Source organism: Euprymna scolopes, chromosome 5 (assembly GCF_053919585.1).
Source record: "Euprymna scolopes isolate OS-2025 chromosome 5, ASM5391958v1, whole genome shotgun sequence".
Taxonomy (NCBI): domain Eukaryota; kingdom Metazoa; phylum Mollusca; class Cephalopoda; order Sepiida; family Sepiolidae; genus Euprymna; species Euprymna scolopes.
Window position 1 is genome coordinate 54125164 of NC_136486.1, and position 20488 is coordinate 54145651.

Here is a 20488-nt window from a genome sequence, read left to right on the forward strand (position 1 = left end):
AGAGGGTTAGGGTGAAGTGTGCTGGAAAGTGGTTTGAGGAGATGCCGGATAAAGTGAGAACAACTGAAAATGGCAAGGTAGAGGTATGGGGGGACAAACGTGTCATAACGGACAAGCAATTGGAACATAATCGTCCGGATTCTGTCGTCATTGACAAGGTCTCAAAAAACTGGCAGATTGTAGACTTTTCAATATTCCAGGAAAGGAATGTGAGAGAGAAGGAGAATGAGAAGTGGAGCAATTATGCTCCATTAGCCTTGGAGACAAGGCGTATACACGGTAAAAACAGAAATAATGCCGGTAGTCGTTGGTACACTAGGAGTTGTATCAAGTCGTCTGGATGGACAACTGAAAAAAAACTACAAATCACCGATGTTTCAGGCGGCCTTAAAACCTATACAATTATAGGTAACACCAACATCCTTATGAAAACTCTGCATCTTTGAAGCTCCTGGTTTGAAGCCGGGATAAAGGGAACTCCTCTGTAAATAAATCCCATCCCTTCAAGAAGGACGTTCATACACTAAATTATTATTATTATTATTATTATTATTATTATTATTATTATTATTATTATTATTGTTAATATTAATACTATTTTATAATATTATTTAATCATATTATTTTTTATAATACTGTTATTTTACAATATTATTATTTAAAATTTGTACCTTTTATTTTTATCATTTTCTTTCTTTATTAATTTTCTTTATTTTGTTATGGTTGTTTAAGGAAATATATATATATATATATATATATATATATATATATATATATATATATATATATATGTGTGTGTGTGTGTGTGTGTATGTGTGTGTGCGCGAATCCCATCTCTTTCCAGAGAGATGTTCATAAACGAAATCAGAATTATTATTATTATTATTATTATTATTATTATTATTATTATTATTATTATTATTATTATTATTATTATTATTATTGTTGTTGTTAATATTAATACTATTTTATAATATAATTATATTATAATACTATTATTTTCTAATATTATTTTACTTTTATCATTTTATTTCCATTATTTTTATTTTATTTATATTTTATGGTTGTTTTAGAAAATATAAGTATATATATGTGTGTGTATGCATATGTATGTATGTATATTTATACATAGGTATATATATGTGGATATATGTGTATATATATGTATATATATGTATATTTGAATATATATGTATATATATGCATATATAAGTATGTATATGTATACATATGTATATATTTATGTGTATGTATATGTATACATATGTATATATGTATGTATGTATATACATATATGTATATATGCATATATATATATGTATACATGTATGTATATCTATATACATGTATGTATATATGTATATGTATGTGTATATATATGCATATATGTGTATATATGTATATATATATATATTTGTGTGTGTATATATCTATATATATATGTAAATATATATATATATATGCGTGTATATATATGCGTGTATATATATATATATATATATATATATATATATATATATATATATATATATATATATGCACAATTATATTTCTTTGGCAACATTTAGGTTTGACCATCAGGAGAAAGCATAACTATACATGGATCATTATTATTGTGTCTATATCTTTATATAAACATGTATACAACTATGTAATGTTCATTACACACACACACATACACAGCCACACACACATACACAACACCACACACACACACACCGACACACATATATATATATATACATACATACATACATATATATATATAGATGTGTGTGTATACTGTAGGTATTTAATTATTACAGTAATAAATAATTATGACATCGCCTGTAATAAATTTGTTTCTTATCGTTACGCACTTTCAGTTGAATTAAAAATCGGCCAATTTAGCTCTTGTGCATAGATCATCGTATAATGATTAGGTCACTGTCTGACTGACGTAAATGAACATTTAAAATTAAGATGTTTTAATTCAATGGTATTTTACGCGGTTAATGGTAGCCGAACGGATTAGTTCTTCGCTAATCGAGCCAGAGATGCCTCGTGATGCGGGCTTCGAACCGTTCGACTGGTATTAATCGTGACACCCTGCACTGAAGATTCCCGAACGGATGAAACAGTAGTGTCTGTAGGTATCTAATTATTATAGTTAAAAGTAATTATATATATATATATATATTTATATATATATATATGTGGGTGGGTGTGTATATATATATATTTTTATATATATATATATATATATATATATATATATATATATATATATATATATATATATATACGCACAATATTATGTTTATTTGGGGGACATTTAAATTTTGCCATCAGGAGAAAGCATAACGACCTGGATCATTATCATTGTGTGTGTATCTACATGTAAACCAGTATACAACTATGTAACGTCCATTACACATAACGCATGGCAAAATTTTAATAAGGCTAAACTAAAGGTCAAACCCACTTATCTGTAAACAGGCAACACTTTTTCATACTGCAATACTATAGTAGTGATGTCTTAAAATTTAAATGAAGTAATCGTAACATCTGCACAATTCTTTCATGGATTGTCAAATGAATAAACAAATAGCTAATATAATAGAACTATATCTTGTAAGAAGAACGCGTATACAAAATGCACGTTACGAATTCCAATACCCTTTACAAAGTACCCCCACCACCAACAAAAACGTTATCTGATGACTAAAAATAAAAACTTTATTGCATTTATAGTGTAGACATCTGTTTGAATTTTCTGAACACCAATCTCTAAAAAATATTTATTACTCTGTTATTCATTTTTATTATTTTTACTTAAACTTTTACACACAAGTGTAATTTATGGTTCGATGAAACTCACTGAGCTACAAAATTGAGAGTATTATATTACAGTCAGTTTTGTTAACCACGTAGCTATATTCAGAAATTTATTTACTTAATTCTTAAGTTATGTTTTTTTTTTATATTTCGTTAATACATTAATTGTTGCCAACAATATCTCTACAAGTCCCCCGGTCTGTCAGCGCGTAGTTAATGACCAAACCATCTAAAAAAACGCGCGGAATTAAAGCATCATCGTATCGTGTATGTTCTGAATCAATTTGCCTAAAATATATTACCTCCTATCGACACACTTATTCTTCGAAATACAGTTTTTCACATCCTCTATATTAAAGCTGTTTATAGAATATTTCGTCCAAAAACAATTAGATTTAAGAAATGCATTACAGATGTGTTAAATTTTCACTGATTGATGCACGGATTTCCTGGTCTATTACAGTTAATTTAGGGACACAATTCTCATATCTGTGAGGCTTTACATTATATAAATATTTGTCTAAATTCGGTTTTGTCTGAAAACGTTGTTATCACAAATGCTGCTTATTCTAGTTTTCGCCTCATATGGATAATATGTTGTAACACGGCACCTAGAACTATTTAGAATTAACATTTGTTACGAGTTCTATTCATGCATACGTCGAATTTAACGGTGAGGTTTATTATCTCCTTATATTTGTATTACGTCAATAAAATTTGCAATAAGTTTCATAATTTTGCCACTGGTATTACAAAATCATATGCCTCTAATATTTATGTATGGAATAGCATTTATGTTTAATGTATCTTACGTTTAGTGTGTCTTACTTATTGAAGAAGGTTTATAATCTGTTTTAGATTAATCGTTCTACTCTTATCATTTCTTGTGTTCATCGCTCAACATTTTTATGACAAATCACCCTTCCGATTTTCTTCAAATACTTTTCTGGACATACTTTTCTTGGAATTCTGAAATAGGGGCATCGTGAACGAAACTCTTTATTGCCTCTGTAGATGTAGAATGTTCCCGTTACATCAATCATAACCAACTAAGACTGTAATGTAATTCGCAATTTTGTGATTTGCATGAGGTGTACTGAATTTGTGACTGCCAACAAACAGCAGAGTAGCACCATGAAACGCATGGCGCCAAATAACTTTATAAGTTAAGTCTAGAGCTAAGTTATATAAGCGTTCTTTTCGCCATTGTAGAGTAACGAGTTTGACAGAAATAAATTATAAATTCGAAGTAATGCTTCCGAATACGAAAGAATGATTCTTTAGTTTAAAAAAAAAATACAAACAAACCTAGAGAAACTAAGTGTGAATCGGCAGGGCTCGTGTGTGGGTGTGTATTTAAAACGTAAAAAAAAAACAATAGTCCGAAAAATGTAAGGAATTAAAACTTCATACTTGTAAGTTTAAAATTAAATGTTCACTTGCAGTGCACTCCAGTTTAGAAAATAACATCGACCCGTTTCACATATTATTAGAAAGTATCTAAAAGAGTCTCGTTTAAATGATATTTTTCATTATTTTGTCACACAGTTTCGTGTTTTTTTTTGTTTTTTTGGTAGTTTTGCATGAGCTTACTATGAGTAAATTTTAAATACAGCTGTTATTAACCGATCAGTCTTAGGTGTTCAATAACACGCCCATGCATTTTCTTTTAACAAATAATATTTTGAATACACAAATACTTGGTTAAAGTGTAAGGTTAAAGTTCAAATATCAATTTCTTTATTCTACTAGTTTCAAGTTTAAAACAATACTTGCAATTGTCTGGAATTTTTATATTTAAAATTGCTTTCATAGCATTCACAGCGGAAAACGTTCATATTGAAGTGACGCATCTTAGAAAAAGGAATGTCTTCATATATTCCGTTTCGGTTCGTTCTATATTACTATGGACACATTCATCTATTATATTACGACGTTAACAGTTTGATTCCCGAAGCGATGCTTTAGCGACTTCAAATGCATTGACAGAATTCCCATACATTTATCTTATTTTGATTTTTTTCTCATTTTCATTTTTGTTTGGAGAGTTTTTGTTAGAACACAGTGAACATTTTTATATTACATTTTACACTCCTGATAAAAGTCGCTCGTAATTTCAAATGCGCCTTAAAGATCAAAGGGGCAGACTCTCTGATTTCGTTGGCCAAGACTTACATAATGTTTGGGATTTGCTGCTTCTTTTTTTCTCGACTGTTTTTCATTAACAAATGCACGTATACCGCTTGTGCTTTAACAATATGCTTATTCAAGCTCATGACCATTGAATAATTGATTAGGATTGATAGAAAAATATATACAACAACCCTGTATGATATAAAATAATCTTTTCCTAATATATTTCCCACTTGTCTCTTAATACACGAACCTATTCAATAAGCGAAGTGCATTTGATCAGAAATCTTGGATTAGAATCATAAATTTTCTTTGATGTTTTTAATATACACGGAAAAAATAGTCTTAAAGACTGAGAGGTATCTATAGTTCCTTATTTTATTGCCGTATCTTACTGGGGCTTAGATCTATTTTGCGTTAAGAAAAATCTGAATGTTCACATAAGATCTGAAAAATGAGAGAATTCAATTCGAATACTTTAAGAGAAAATATTCAGCAGATTATTAAGAGGCAACAAGTCTGATGTGAACGAGGGAAAATGATGACACTATTTGCCTTATTGGTGATCAGCTTTGCAACATTCGGACGACTTTTGTTTGATATTACTACAATCAGCAGATAGATGAGTATACATGCAACAATGAGATAACGTTGTTGTTCTTCAGAAAGGAAAAATCTACATAACCCACAACGGGACTTTGTATAATATTAGTAGTACCTTTCAAATATTTCGCCTCTCTCAGAATCATAGTTAAGAAAGATATAATAGTACGACAAGCAGTAAATCAAATTCAATGTAAGGACGCCCTAGTGACTGAAAGCGTCACCGCACATACGTTCCTTTTGAGAAGTATACAGTAAAGTGTGGTGGCTCAAAATAATTAAATAGATGAAAGCTGCTTCCCCAAAATCATGTCGTCTGTACTTTGAGAGAGTAACTTAAAAAGTATGACTTAATATGGAAACACCAGTATGATTAACTGGTTTTTGCTTCTATAATACTAGCATGAATAGCCGGCGTTGTCCGGGTCTACATGTATTTCTGTCTAGACACATCTATTATAATGAGAAATATGATCGGTTTGATTATATGTCGGCTTCATCATCGCAACTTTCATGCGCTCACATCAAATTCAAAAACAAAAGACACGATTATCCTACAAAAACGACAGATAATAACACGAAAATATAATCACCTTCCCTAAGAGTAGAAGTACGTGGAAACATCTCCATCGAATACTTTAAAAGAAGTGGTGTGATAGAATGGAAGCTATTTTTCAGATATGAAGCACATTTTGATGACTATAAATCAGGTTAGGCGAATTTTTTGTGCTACCTCAGTCTATAAAGATTTCATTTTACGTTTTTTGGGGTTTTTTTTTTTGCAACAAAAAAATAAAAACAGAAAACATTTCCTTTTTAAAAATAGCAAAGTAGTATTTGTTTATACCAGAAAAAAAAACATGTTTATGTTATAAAAATGATTCCTGTTATAAAATAGTTTATGTTATAACAATGATTATTAGTTATGGATTATTGTGTTATGAAAGAAAACAGTATCAGTTACGATGTAAAAAAATGTAATTCACGTAGCTCTCGAAATATGAAAAATGGTGGGTTTTAATTTAATTCATTAGCGACATACATGCCAAATAAATAATAAAAACTTTTAAAATCTTTAAATGCAAAAGAAAAAAAACGCAAAACTAGTATAGTTTTTTTTTAGTTTTTTTTTTACATAGGCATCACCACATTATCAAGGCCCAGAGACCACTCAAGGATAAGGTTTAAGAGTGTACAGTAGAACTTGGACAATATAGTAATCATTAGTAATGAGAATTTGGTAAATTTGATAACTTATATAGAACGGCTCATTAAGAACTTATTTACTTTAGACTTGAACACACCCATATTGTAGTCAGCCGGAAAGCAGGAAAACGGAACACAATTCCACAGGCGTGCAGTTCTAAGAAAGAAGCTTTGTTCATGGAATATACGTTTAGGTTTAGGCACAGATAAAGAGTGGGGGGAATTATTGATAGTGTTTACAGCTAGACGAGTGTTTCTTGTGAAAGTTTGGCGAGGGGGGACCATAGATTGAAGCTCAGTCGAACACTTTCCATGAAAATAACGATACATCAGAGACAAACTCGCAACATCTCTTCTGTGAGATAGAGGTTGCAGCGAAGAGAAAAGGACATATCCTACGAGGCTACGAAGTCTATTTTGAACTCTATCAAGGCAGGACAAGTCCTTTCTAGCAGCTCCTGCCCAGATGTGGCAACAGTATTCCATCTTTGGACGTACCTGGCTCTTATATAGGTAGAGAATAGCATCAGGAGTGAGATATTTACCGGATCGATAGAAAGATCCCACCATTTTCCCAGCGGCCTTGGCAACAGATTTGATGTACGTGTTCCATTTAAGATCAGGAGTAATGGTCAAGCCCAGAAGCTTGTCAAAACTTGAGGCCTCCTGAAGACGAGAGCCATGCATTTCAATTGATGCCAAATGTGGATTAGAATGTTGATGATGTAAAGAGAGAAGTTTGGTTTTAGATGCATTAAAAGTAACCAGCCACTCCTTTCCCCATTGTACTACGTGCTCAAGCTCAGATGAGAGAGAATTGGAGAGAACTTGGTCGTTTACTGTCTTAGATGTGCAACCATAAATGGTAGTGTCGTCAGCATAAATGTCTACAAATGATGTAAGGATGTGATTTGGAAGATCATTAATGTAGATCAGGAAAAGAGTTGGCCCCAGGATGGACCCCTGAGGGACACCGGCATTAATACTGTAAGCTTCTGATTTTTGCCCCTCAACTACTACTCTCATGAACCTATCAGAAAGAAATGATTTAATAATTGGGAAGACATTTACAGCTATACCATAACTAGAGATCTTATGAAGTAAACCTTTATGCCATACCCTATCAAAGGCTTTAGATATGTCAATGTATCGTACTTAGATTGCAATTATTGTTTCTTTTAAGAAAACTTTTAACACTCAGTTCAGTTAAACCTCTATAAAAAATTGAAATAAAGAAAGCGTTTTGTTTTAATATACTTATCCTTCAAAATTACAAACAAACCTGTTTTAATGCAATAAAACAGCGATCGCCAGTAGGTGTCCGCCAAAACTAATGATTATGAGACAACATTCTAATCAACTAGATAACAGCGCTAGTTTTTAATTCACGTGGAAAATTGTTTTATTTAATCAAATCATACAAAATATGTGCTTGACGCATGAGCAGTTTTTATAATCGTTTAGAAAAAAAAACGATTTTTACTGACTCCCCATCCATTTAAATCTTTATTTATACACGAAATAATTGAGTATTTTTTCTAATTATTATATATTTCGCCCGAGGCAATGTTTTGTACGATTGTACCAGTTTTGAATGGGGCTGACGATTTTCTCGTGAAACATACAAACACACACATACGAATTCGCAAACATATTTCGTTTATATCATAGACTAGTATGGAAACTCACCGTACCTGGGTGGGCATTAAGTTCTATTTACACACACTTAGGATATTAAACACTTTCAGATATACACCCACAGCAATTAAAACAACGAATAGAATCGCCCTAAAAAAGAAGTATATCACAAACTCCTCACCAGATATTTGCGCAGAAGGGATACGAACAGAAGCATTTGTCGTTGCCCGTCCGCTACCCCCTTAAAATAAAAGAATAAGTCAAAACAATTTTTTTTAACTGAAAATAAGAGCGAGCGTCCATGCGGCCGCAAAAAATAATTAGCCGCAGTAGGCAAGTTCGATCTGAAAAGGAAAAAAAAATTCTAGCATACGTGTTGTTCACATGACAACAGTTGCTTATGATGTACGGACGTTGAAAATAAAGTGTATAAATAGACTTTAAATAATGCGTGACTTTCGATTACAACGCCGTGAAAACGAACTGCACTTCCAAAAAAGTGATCCAGTTAATCACCCTCAAAATTAATATTTTCTAATTTCCGCTTCTGCCATGCGTTCGAGGGGTTCCTCTTTAAGGGGGTACTGGTTGCGACCACTTCTGATTTGGATGTGAAAAGTTTTTAGTAGACCTACAAACACACATTACCTCAAACATATTTCCTTTATGCAATAGACTATCATGCATTGATGGCGTTGCCAGGGTAGACATAAAGTTCGGTTTAGACACAGCTGTAATAGAACGGATATTGTACACTATCACCGATTCCCCCACAAAAGAAGAAAATCATCCGAAAAAGAAGAACAATCTCCCCACCAAATATTTTTGCAAAAGTGATTCGAAGAGAATAATATTTTGTTGCCTCTGAGATGTAAACCAGGTTTCAAACAATAAATAAATCAATCAACACAAAGTCACTCTCAATCAAAAAGGAAAATAAGGGGGAAAAGTGCTGGCTATTGCCACAGCTGTTAGGGTCACGGCTTCTTATGGCGTCACGACGCGTCAAAAACTGGTTAAAACAGTTTCAGTTTGATACGTACGCGTGATTGTCTCCTATGTACACCAGATAAGTTTAACAGAGAAATGTTTACTTTCTAACAGTTAATACAACTAAAATAGATTCAAAATGTTATTACCATCAATACGTCACGAGTACTTATTTAATTTGTTCATACTACATAGTAAAATTGACATGCTCATGAAAATCCTTAAACGCCTCTTTAGTTAAAAAATAACACACACACATATACATATATATACATATATATATATGTATATATATAAATATATATATATATATATATATATGTCTCATTTGTTGTATTCCGAATTTTACTGGGGTTACATAATTCAGTAATCGTTCATATAACAGTAAAGGTTAAGCCTAAAAAGATTACTTAAACTGCAATCTACAAAGTTATCATATTTCATAATTGAGCATTCATATGGTGTATATATATATATATATATATATGTATAATAAATATATATATATATGTATAATATATATATATATGTATATGTATAATATATGTATATACATATATATATATATGTACTATAATCTCTAAAAACCGGATTAAGATTAATAAGTTAATATTAATTAATAATAATTTCTCACGTTTAATTTTTAAGCTTACAATAAAGTACCGTCTATGTTATTGCTGGCGTCTATTTCATAATAAACCATTTAGCAGTGTTTATTTTTACCTTAATTTCTTTTTAAAAAAAATCACGATTAATGTTGAATATTAAAGTTGACAACCATAAGATTAACTTAAATAATCTGCAAAATAAAAAAGATAATTAAATAGTGCATGCTTTATAATTATAAAATATTTTAAAATGCACATGGTTACTGAATTTTAATGAAGGATGCCAGTTTCTCCTGGGGATTTTATTATTTTACACGTGACAACCTACACCTTGGGACGATCCGTATATTTGAATCCATCATTACCGATTATTTAAAAGTAAATTATATAAAAACAAATAAATATACATACATATATATATATGTTTCTCTAAATATGTATAGATATATGCCTAAATATGCAAATATATACACATATATGTGTATATGTATATACATGTAAATATAAGAGGGAGACAGACGGAAATATAATCAGAGGTGCATTAATTTTGCTTAGAGGTATATACCTATGAGTGAATCATGATAGATTCTCCTATATGCATCTAGGGGAACCTGCCATCTTTTTATATTATTAATATAAGTATTTGAAGAAGTAAATATATATATATTTTTTTTACTTTTGAATTTAATTGTCATGTAACTCAATAAGTAAACCGAACTTTATACAAAGTAACTAAAAATGCTATTACTTACGTCAATACACGTTACAATGATGGACATATTTTCCCTCACACCGAATGATGTAAAAATAAACTATTTCAAAACCTTGCAACATAAGGTGTGAATTTATCAAAATGCCACAAACGAATCGAAACAGTTTTTTTTTTAAATAATATTCATTCGTACGGGAGTATAATACGGTGGAATCCAATTGCTATAACTATGGTAATAAAACTTAATATAACGTTAAATTTGATTTTATAATATTTGTGATCATTTCATACCGTAATGCCTAAAATATGTGTTCAGACGTTTTTTTTGCGCAGTCATTTAAAATGATCGTTAACCCCTGAAAATTCAGTACAATATTGCTATACACCTTGCTAATTTTATGATTTCAAATTCGAATCAACAACAAAAACAGAGGTTTAGTATACACCATAAGAGAAGTGGGTTTAACAACTAGTGAATTTCCCAAACGCAATCTGGATGCAGGACACTTTTAAAGAATGATATGCAATACAATGTCGTTTTAAAAATGAAATAAAAGCGAATAAAACGTATCACATGCTTAAAACAGTTTTGGGCTATCTTCAATGAATCGATGATCAGTGTTTCAACGGCATAAGAGATTCAATGAAGAAAAGGGGATTTACTTAAAAAAACTGTCAAAAATATAAGCGTCATATTTATATATTTAGTTACATACACAAACACACAGATATATATATATATATATATATATATATATATATATATATATATATACGCGTATTTGTGAGTGGGTTTAAACAAAATATTTTTATTGTTTCTTAAAAATAATATGTATAATGATAAGTATATATACATACAAGTTGTTACCTACAGATCGACCGAACATGCGCACACACACAGCCACACACGCACACAGACAAATATACACACATATACACACAGACACATACACACAGACACACACACATTTGTGCATTTGCTTCTCTCGGGACTCGGAAGAGACATAGCACATTCTTTTTCACAGCATAACAAGAATGTAATAGATGTGTTTATGAGTGTTTTAACGTAGGTTTTGTATCGGTTATCCAACTCATCCGATGAAGTAGGGGATCCAATTGTGATAAAATTCACACCTTTGTGTAAACAAATATCACAAGTGACTTTATCATCGCTCACGGAGGAAAAGCGATAGCTTTTCAGAAAATCATTCAGATTTCTCTTCAATTTTAATGAACCAATGATAATATATATACACCACAACACAGATTATCAGACGAAAACTTCCTGTGCCTCCCCACAGTTACTTAATTCACAATATATTTTTTCTAAAACTTTACTGTAATGAAATAATTTGCAAATAATAGCTTAATGGCTAATGGTTTAAGATGAAATTTTGAAATTTGGAGAGTATAGAATGATATTAAAATAACTAGAAAAAAATCGAATAAATTCGAATACCCGCAGAAAGAAACACTTTATATATTTATCAAAGTAGAGAACCGAGAAAACTCAGGTATAATAGTGACAAATGACGAAACTAATAGACATGGTTAAAAAAGATCACCTGCTCTAATTAACACGATGAGAAAAAAAAATGTATCAAATTTCATGTCTTTCAAACAGAGAAAAAGAACAAAAAATCAGTGTAGCTAAGTTAACCAAACAATAAAACTTATAATAGTTGAAAACGAAATATGGCTTCAAAAATATAAAAATAGACACGACACAGTGTGTAAGGTTATATAATAAGAACTATGCAAATACTCCATGTAAAACACGCACACAGACAGTACAAATACTAACCGGTAGCAGTATTGGAAATGCAAATCATAAAAAAAATTATATATTATGATTATATATAATATGCGTATATACGATCGCATGCATACTCGCAAGGAGATCACAGTTCATTATGCTTAACAATTAATTCATAAAAACACCAAATTATACATTTTTAAGTGCAGAGGGTGAAAAGGGGCAGAAGTAGGCTCTAGCAAGCTTCGCTAGATGAATATTAAAGGAGTGGGCAATTAGTGAAATTATCGACATGGAAATTCCACAGCTAATCAATAGGAAGGGATTGTTGTGTGGACGGATTCTCATCTTCATCGGCTACGTTTAAAGCAGAGGACATTGCACATCTGAAAATACTAGTAACCCGGAATCCAGTGATCGTTACTTGTTTCTAGCCTAGTGAGGTAATAATATTAAGAATAAGAAGAAGAAGAAGAAGAAAGGAAAAAAAGAAGAAAAGGAAAATATGAAGACGATATTGGAAAAAATACAATAACACAATAGCACTTTCGAAAAACTGAAATACATTACAAAATATTTTCATCAAATCGAAGACGGGGTAGAAGACAACAAGCAAACACTTAAGACAACCCGAGGACAACTCTGAGAACGGAGAGCACAAGGCCACAATGAAATACTCTGATTCTTATTCAGAACCACCACAACACTAAAAGAAACATTAATTCAAATTCTAAAAAGAGGTTTGGATGAAGAAGACCAGTCTGAGTAGATGACTAAAAATCAATATAATTGTAACACAAAAAGAAACAATATGGAAACTACTCCCAACAACAGCATGTCAATAAATTGCTTGCAACTATATAGAATAACTAAACAATGCAACTGAGAGAACAAATTTATCATTCACTCAGTTGTCGAGAACTACTTCCCGTAGATCCAAATATCTTCTCTATTCATAACTAAACAAATTTAAATATAGAATATAATTCATTAAATTCTTAACCATGTAATAGAACGACTACAAAACGCACAAGAGTAATATAATGTTGGATAATGTAAAAAATACTAGAATATATTATCAATCCGGTTGAAAAAGAATGCGAACATACGCACTTAAACTGAGAGTTGAATAACCAGATTCGATAAAGATGCAGCTACAGAGATGGGTCTTCAATAGAGACCATCTATCACCACTATTATTCTGTCATGGTGCTCCTAAACAATATACTAAGTAATTTCTAAGCTGTATACAGATGTAATAAGACATCGACAGAATAAGCTACTTCATATTTATAGACAATACAAATATTAGCCATGGAATTTTTTTCCCATGCGACAGTTAGGGGCTACAGACGGTAATGAACCCAAATAGCATCTTCTTCCAGAATTTCAGATGGAATCTAGAATGGAAAAAGGCGCATTGCGACTGCAAGAAACAGAATTTGGAGGCAACGGATGGTGTGGAAATAGGAAACAAGAAGTAGTGAGAAAAAAGGCGAACATGACACCTACAAACATGTATACTTCTCAAATTAACACCCGGTCAATCAAAGAAATTCAGCAGTATGTTAAAAAATACCCATATAAACGAAGAACTCAGTTTATACCAAGATGATACCTTATAAAGTGCATAAAGATAATAACCGTTCACAAGTAATATAATCCGATCAATCAAATACTGGGCGAAGTACTGAACGAGGCACTTCAGGTTGGAATTTAGAGAGTTTTTGGTTTTGCGCAAGACATTATACGCAAACAAAGATAGTTACACGTTATCTTCTATATATATAAAAGGCAAAATGTGTGTGACCATTTCGTGCATGTCTTCAAAAGGCTTTTCTCGCACACGCTCACGGGGTCGTTACTATCGCTTAAAAATGTGTATATAAGTTCTAGATAATAATATGTAGGATTTGGGAACGCATGTAGCTTATAGATTTATTTACGTTTACAAAATTATTGCTATTTTGGCATCTCGCGTGTTGATTGGGCTTTTTAGTATAAATAAACTGAAACTAAACTCAAACGGACGTTCTCGGCATTGTGCCGGGAAAAAACGTCCAGCGTGACTCTATTTGACCTTCTAAATTAGGCCAAATTGAAGAAGCAGAGTTAAGTTTTATTGCGCACGCCTGTTTTTATAGTTAAATAAATAATTTCAAACACGTTTAATGCTGTTTGTCGCCGTGGCTCAATGGTTAACGTAGCACGTTTTTATTTTTCACACATTAATTTCCAACTCAAGGATACGGGTTCGATTCTCATACTCACCTACCAAAACATTTTTTTTTTATTATTTAACACCCCCCCGGAGTTTTTATTTACCTCAAGACACCCGGGCATCGCCGGGTACCCCCCGCTAGTAAAAAAGAAGGAGGAAAATTACAGGTTGATATATAAGACGGAATTACTGGCACACAGAATTAAAGAAATACGTAACGCATATCTCAAAAAGAATACAATCACATTAAGAAAAAAAATTAAATCAAAGATAAAAAAGGGGCCAGCAGGAAACGTTATAATAGAAGAAAAAGTAATAGTTACACAGACGATTCATCTCAATGACAAATAATGAACTCATGAACACATTTTAACATGGTTACAAACATGACGCCAATGCATTTGAGCAGATGCTTCAGATAAAGCGATTAGAACTAAAAATGTAAAAGCAAAGTTCGTCACAAGACAAAAAAAAACCCAGCAATTTTACACTCTACTGAAAAGAATGAATCACATACATGGATGCAGCCCTTTCGATAAGTAAATATAAGAACTTGCACGATCAAGTGTCAGTGCAACTATATCGGAACCTGTTTAAACATGTTGTTACCATGAGAAATTGTAATGAATAATACCAGTAGTAGTGATTGAGACCAAAACATGAAATCGTATGTGATGTGGCAATACAGGTGGATAGATTCTCTACGAAATGGGAACGGCTGTCTTAATAATTTCCATTAGTAGAAACATCCTGCCAGATTGTAGATCCCGCTGTCTTAAGAGAATGCATCAAATATGTAAAGGAGAGGGAGAACGCAGGACATATGTATATAAAATTCCAAGAAAATCGAGGGTATGCAGCAGAGGTAATTTGAAGTTGTAATCAAAGACTGGGGGAGTGAGGTTTAAAATAGGGAGGAAGGAGAAAGGTAAGAATGTACATTTTTTACACTAATGAACAGAATATCCCGTAGCATTCCTTACTGCGCGAAACGCCGCACCAAAAGCTTCTGCATTGTCCATAACCCTGCCAATGAATAGTAATGCCTTAGACATGGTTTTATTCACTTACAGATAAAACGAGAAGCTTGGAAGTTAATCAAATTCATATCAGGCAGATAATTTTACTTCAGGAAAACGTTTACATCCAACAGCCTTATTAATGCTATTTCAACTAAAACAGTATAGAAAGGAAGAAAATTAGTCAAGTCTAGTTACTGTTTATTAAAACTATCGATCAGGTATACATCGCGATTGCCTTCTGTACAAAAAAATATTCACATCTCTTATCCTAATTATTAAATTTGGTTGGATATTAGATTCATTTATGCTACTACAATAAGAAAAAAAGAACTAATGTAGAAATATAACTACAACTACTAGTAATACTACTACTTATAATACTACTACTACTACTACTACTAATAATAATAATAATAATACTCTATATATATAACAGGCAAAATGTGTGTGATCATTTTATATATCGCAAAGGCTTTTTTCGCCAGCATTTTCGAGGGGGGTTACTATGTCTTAGAACTTTTTATATACCGTCTAAATAATAATATCTACGATTCCGAACGCGCGTCGCGTCTAGATTTATTTACATCGAATTTTATAAGATTCTTGCTATTTCGCTGCGTCGCGGCGGTTCTTGGCCTTCGGGCCAAGATCAAAGTGCGCTTGCACAGTACGAAAGAATCACGGGAGCCAAGATAAACCGTGCAAGTCGGTCGGACTGCGGTTGGCCGCCTGGAGTAGCAACGCAAACCTCTCGGCCCCCTCCAGCTGGACAGATGGCCCGGTTCGGATCGTTGGCGTGTAGTTCGGACCGGGTCTCCAGCTTGATAAGAATTGGTCGGATGTACAGTCAAAGGTGGAGGCTGCGGCCAACGCGTGACTTCCTAGGAAACTTTCCTTAAAGGGTAGGGCTGAGGCGTGCGCAACATACGTCTTTCCTCTTATCCTTTGCCGACTGGCCGTACTTCCTCTCCCTACACAACACCTAACAGATCTTATCGAACTTTTGTCCTCGCTCCTTTGGGACAGATGAAAACACTGGGTGAGCGGACAGGTCTGTATTCAACGTCCGTGTGAGGGAGGTTTGGGAATTCCGGAATTGAAGTATAATTGAGGCGTCGAGAGGCTGGCCTTCCTTAATCATTACCTACAAGACGATCAACCGTAACACGCCGTGATCACTGCCGACTTTCCTGATCTCATTCTCGACCTCGCTATCGAAAGTCGTCGCAGGCCGCGTGGAGATTCAAACTTCCTGAAAGAGTGCCGAGCCGTGCTAAAACGACTACCAGGGTCCAGCGACCTTGTGACTGCAACCCGTAGGGAACTTCACATTGATCTAGTGAGGGGGCTGCTGACGACTCGCTATGCGCGCGTTTGGGTTGGCAGCAGAGTGAGATCCATTCCGCGTGGAGCTGGGCGCCGAGTTCGAATCGACTGAACTATTCAGAGTTCTCCTTGACCTGGCGATTGGCCCTAAATGCGCTTCCTCTCAACAATTTATAATCAGTTATGGTTTCTTGGAGTCGCCGGCCTGTCCCCGTTGCGGGAGGACGGCCGTAGAAGCAACTGCTCACGCATCTTTCGATTGCCGTGAACTACGTCAGTACAGGTCGTATGTTGGCGAGGTGACGGCTCGCATCGACCCCGAGCATCCTCGCCCAATTACTATATCAAACGTAGTGGACAGCGTGAGGCCGCCGTGGAACCGGGAGAGACAAATGGTCTGCATCACAATCCTGGCCGTGGCGACAATGGTGATTTGGACGTCGAGACTGCGAGACGGCCGGGGGGGTGCTTTTTTTCTGATCAGGATCTGATTGCTTTCTTTAAACACCAACTACCTGTAAAGATCAGATGCGACAGAAAAAGGCTGCATCGCGTGGCTTTTGAAAGAAGATGGATACAGGTAGCAAGTTTGTGTGTACGAAGAGGGGCCAAATTTGAATACGTGTTCGCCGCCTAGGTGTGGAGCGCACGGTTCTGGGGTTTGTGTTGGACCCCCGCCCCTTTCCAATTCTACTTCCTTCAGCCTCTCAGTCAGCTGAATAAGTCTTGTTTCCCTTATTAGAAAGCTTCCAAGACCCCCAACCTCCCAAGACAACAATTTTTCTTTTGCCCCCCCTCCTCTCGAAATTCAACCCAGCTTGGGGGTAAGCAAATCAAACAATAACACCACCTCCGCCATCACCGCCAATTTTTCTTTTCTCCCGTATTTAGGACAACACTCCTCAACCTCTATTCAGAGGCTGCCCGCGAAACCCTGGTTCCTTTGCAAACCAGAGCGAAACATGTGGGCTAGCAGTGGGTTAGGAGGGTCTTACTAACTGCTTTTTTCCCCACGTCCATCGACGCAAATGAAACATTATTAATAACGTTTATCTTTTTTGCATTTTTTTTAATAAATAAAAAATGTTTTAAAATTGGGTTTAAGTAGGAACCCCCCCTCCCACCACACACACATAAATACAAATAGCCAAGACCATATGTGGAGGTAAACCCACATATAAGACCTTGGTCAATGTAGGGGCAACCCTTCATACCAATTGTCACTATCCAACTCCCCTACTCCCCGGGGAGATGGTCCCCATTTCCCCTTCACTCCTCACATTAAACATCGGCCTTGTGCCTAATTTGCTCGGTGGGGGAGGAAATAAGTAGCAACCGTTCGTACCAATTGTCACTATCGAGCTCCACTACTCCCCGGGGAGATGGCCCGCATTTCCCCTTCGTTCCTCACTTAAAAATCGGTCTTGTGCCGAATTTGCTCAATGGGGGAGCAAATAAATACCTTCGTGTTCTCGGGTGTCGCGCCGAAACGCCAAGAAAGCAGCAGCAATGTGGAGTTTCTCCTTATATCAGGCAATTTCTATTCGATTTGGGCAATACCCTTTAAATGATGAGCTGCTCCCCCACCATCATCTTGGGGAAGCAAAAATTAAAATACTTCCACGTCACTGTAACGCTCTCGGGATGACCTCAATTTAGCGACTACATGTCAATCAAACCCCTTTCACTCGCTTTATAATCCTTTACTTACATGCTAATCAATTTCTTTCACTCCTGCCCGAGATGGTTAAGTGGTTGGCTTTTGTTTCCACCTCTGCATAAAGGCTTTCCCACCTCCCGATTAAAACTATTTTTTTTTTACTTTTACAGCTTTAAACACCTGGGCAACGTATTTTTGTTACTTTAGGTTACCCCCCCCCCATACACACAGCGTTGTTATCTTAAGATTGCATGTTCGGTCCGACAGGGTTATTAAAGCCATTTTTTCCGGTTATTTTTTTCGCTATTTCTTTTTTTTTTTGTTTGGGTTTTGCCGATTTTTTTAACATCGTTATTGTATGATATTTAAACAGGGTTATTACTTACCCCCCCATAAGCACACCTACAAACACTGCCGACAACGCCGGGTACCCCGGCTAGTAATAATAATAGAATACAATGGTTTAGATGAAGATATTTAGTTACCAAAAAAAAAAAGATTATATATTTTTAAGTGATTGCTTTGAAAATCCACACAAAAATATGATTCTACTTGATATAGGTGATTACTTTGAACACGAAACACATTATCGCGACTTATTTTTCTTCGCCAATTTACAATTATAACATTTTGTAGTGAAAGAAATGAAGTTCTCATTAGAATTCTACATTTTAGAATAAGGGGAGTCTTCATCTTTCAAGCGATTACGTGTAAACGATCTTATAACATAAAACAAGAACGAAAACAACACAGCGTCGGACCAGACAGCATTTAAAGTATGTTGTCATTTTTTCGTTTAAAATATAAGCCATGTTAATGTTCTTAGTGAAAATTTAGTATTAAACATGTGATTGCGAATAGTCATACGAAACCCGACTTTTTTGTAGGACTAACCTTATGTCTCGGCGGTAATGAGAAGAATAAAGAAATTACGTGTGGTTTCATGATATAGTGGGCCAAAATTAGATTAGTGGCAAAACATGTGGTTAACTCCCCTAAATGTAAAAATGGTCCGGCAAAAGAAGGTATTTTATGCTAAATTTCTGCGTGCAAGTCAACCCACTCTAAATTCTACAATAATTTTTTTCAGGGTGCTCACACATAATCCCCTAAAAGTAGAATTTCCTTGAGGGGGTGATTTTAAATGTATATATAATTTCTTTTTTATAATTCGATAAATTTCTAAACGTCCATACTTTTACCTATTTCATCCGCAGTTTTGACTCACACATTATAAGAGTCTTTAAGTCCGGAAAGCTCGTCCACAAAAATCTCATCCATGAGAATTTCGTCTACGGGAAAATCGTCCATTTTTGCTAGGAATGGAAAACGCATCCATTATTGAATAAATGTCGATTGAAAACACATTTTATGCAGATTTTGAATAATTTTTTGTATTTTAAAGAGACTACCTTAAACATGATTTCTTGTTAACTAATGAATGAAAATAGATACAATTGAATTTTTTATGGTCGTTTTCTAACTCGCTAGCAAAGCTTTTAGCGATTATACATGTTTGGAAGCGTGTATTTAGTAAAAAGAACTAGTAGTGCTGAGTTAGTTTACAACAAAAATTGTTCAACTTAGAATGATCACATATATAATTGCACAAAATAGAAAATTAAAGAAAATACGGAGGAAAATGTAGGTTTGAAATGAGCCCCTTTCTGCAAGAGAAAACACATTTTTATATTTTTAATATAATTTAGGAAGTCATAGAGATTTTAAAACTGCATCTCCTTCAAAAACATATCTTTAAACATAAAAGAAAAAAACTGAAAATTTAAAGAATGTTT